This window comes from Bison bison, unplaced genomic scaffold, assembly GCF_000754665.1.
Source record: "Bison bison bison isolate TAMUID 2011002044 unplaced genomic scaffold, Bison_UMD1.0 scf7180017862979, whole genome shotgun sequence".
NCBI lineage: Eukaryota > Metazoa > Chordata > Mammalia > Artiodactyla > Bovidae > Bison > Bison bison.
In genome coordinates, this window is record NW_011493551.1 from 205,475 (window position 1) to 208,493 (window position 3,019).

Below are 3,019 nucleotides of genomic sequence, written 5' to 3' on the forward strand. Positions count from 1 at the left end.
TGAGTGCCGAAGAATTGATGCTTTTGAACTGTGGTGTTGGAGAAGACTCTTGAGAGTCCCTTGGACTGCAAGGACATCCAACCAGTCCATCCTAAAGGAAATCAGTCCTGGGTGTTCATTGGAAGGACTGATGTTGAAGCTGAAACTCCAATCCTTTGGCCACCTGATGTGAAGAACTGACTCATTTGAAAAGACCCTGATACTGGGAAAGATTGAAGGCAGGAGGATAAGGGGATAACAGAGGATGATTGGATGGCATCACCGACTCAATGGAGGTGAGTTTGAGTAAACTCTGGGAGTTGGTGATGGACAGGGAGGCCTGACGTGCTGCAGTCTATGGGGTCACAACGAGTTGGACACAACTGAGTGACTGAACTTAACTGAACTGTGGATGTCTCTGGGAGTGAAAGTGAAGTCCAATGCTGTAAAGAACAATACTGCATAGGAACCTGGAATGTTTGGCCCATGAATCAAGGTAAATTGGATGTGATCAAGCAGGAGATGGCAAGAGTGAATATCAACATCGTAGGAATCAGTGAACTAAAATGGACAGGAATGGGCGAATTTAATTCAGATGACCATTTGCAGATATGGTCAACATTTATACTCAGTTAAAGGCTGGAGGAGAAGGGGACGGCAGAGGATGAGATGGTTGGATGTCATCACCAACTTGATGGACATGAGTTTGAGCAAGATCCAGGAGTTGGTGATGGACAGGGAAGCCTGGCATGCTACAGTCCATGGGGTCATAGAGTCAGACACTACTGAGCGACTGAACTGAACTGACCTTAAACTGACACATTAATTCATTCTAGACACATAATATCCCAATGAAGTAAGTACTGTAGCAAGGCATTACATTTAACAGATGAAAACATAGAGTTCCAGAGACTAACTGACATGCCCAAAGTCAAGTGGTTAATAAGCACCAGAGCTGGGCTTTGAATTGATGGACTGGCTCCAGAGTCTGATTTCTTAACTATTAAACAACCCAATGCTGCCTCTAAATCAGATAGGTCTGAGAATTCCCTGGTGGTCCAGTGGTTAGGACTCCACGCTCTCACTGCCAAGGGCCCAGGTTTGATTCCTGGTTGGAGAACTAAAATTTCACAAGCCATGTGACCAATAAGTAAATAAATAAGATAGTTCTATGTGAACTGGTGTGAAACCACCTCCAAGTTATCCTGGTAACTCAAAAACCAGGGCACAGATCAAGAGGCATAATAAGTAACATTTATGATCAAAGATGCCTAATTTAGTTTGATAATTATTTCCCCTGAATTTTATGAAATGTGTTTGTTGGCATCCAATTTTCTCTTGTCCACTTGGAAAGCTTTCTGACTCAAAATCTTTACAGATGGTTAGATCACTCACGGGCATACAGGCACTCATCCTTTCTCTCTCTCTCTCTCTCAGAATTTTCAAGGTTTTGAATCTCAGCATCAAGCTTTCTGATCCTTGTGCCTTGAGATCTTTTTTTTCTTTCATTGTACTAACAGCTTGGTGGACACTTTCTATCTAGATGTCAGTATGTGGAAATCTTTTCTCTAGAGTGATTTAGTTTCTCTAGGGAAAAAAATCCTACAATCTTCTCTTACGTAGTTGCAGGATTACTGGGAGCAGAATGGAGGAAGGGGCTAAGGACCTCAGAATTCAATACCTACACCATGGCCCAAGGTCCGTATTTTCATCCCTGTACCTCATTCTGCCTTCACTCTGCCAACTGTCCCAGATCCTAGGTATCTTTATTCCCTCCCACACAATTTTTCCAGTTAATCTAGCCCCCACTTAAGTCATTCAGACCTTGCCCACCTCCATTTAAGTTCTCAAGTAGAGCATCTCTTTCCTCATTACTGAAATTTCCCGCACCATTGTCTGCTTTCTTCCAAGTAAAGTAAGTTAAGTGTTAGTATCACTCAGTTGAAACTGCTCTCTTATTAGGGCCAACTAGGAAATCCTCTTCAGAGAAGGCAATGGCACCCCACTCCAGTGTTCTTGCCTGGAAAATCCCATGGATAGAGGAGGCTGGTAGGCTGCAGTCCATGAGGTCGCTAAGAATCCGACACGACTGAGCGACTTCACTTTCACTTTTCAGTTTCATGCATTGGAGAAGGAAATGGCAACCCACTCCAGTGTTCTTGCCTGGAAAATCCCAGGGACGGGGGAGCCTGGTGGGAGGCCATCTATGGGGTCGCACAGAGTCGGACATGACTAAAGCAAATTAGCGGCAGCAGCAGCAGGAAATCCTCTTAACCAATCCAGGGACCAATCAGGTGGAAAGTTCCCACCTTTTCAATTAAATCTTATTTGTTCCTTCTTTTTAAAATATTTCTCCTCCATTGGCTTCTTTGGGCCTGTCCAACTAATTCTGTTTCCTTCATCATCAAACTTAATCATCAAACATGAAAGTGAAAGAGGAGAGTGAAAAAGTTGGCTTAAAACTCAACATTCAGAAAACTAAGATCATGGCATCCGGTCCCATCACTTCATGGCAAATAGATGGGGAAACAGTGGCTGACTTTATTTTTCTGGGCTCCAAAATTACTACAGATGGTGATTGCAGCCATGAAATTAAAAGATGCTTACTCCTTGGAAGGAAAGTTATGACCAACCTAGACACCATATTAAAAAGCAGAGACATTACTTTGCCAACAAAGGTTCATCTAGTCAAGGCTATGGTTTTTCCAGTAGTCATGTATGGATGTGAGAGTTGGACTATAAAGAAAGCTGAGTGCTGAAGAATTGATACTTTTGAACTGTGGTGTTGGGAGAAGACTCTTGAGAGTCCCTTGGACTGCAAGGAGATCCAACCAGTCCATCCTAAAGGAAATCAGTCCTGAATATTCATTGGAAGGACTGATGCTGAAGCTGAAACTCCAATCCTTTGGCCACCTGATGTGAAGAACTCACTCATTTGAAAAGACCCTGATGCTGGGAAAGATTGAGGGCAGGAGGAGAAGGGGTGACAGAGGATGAGATGGTTGGATGGCATCACTGACTCGATGGACATGGGTTTGGG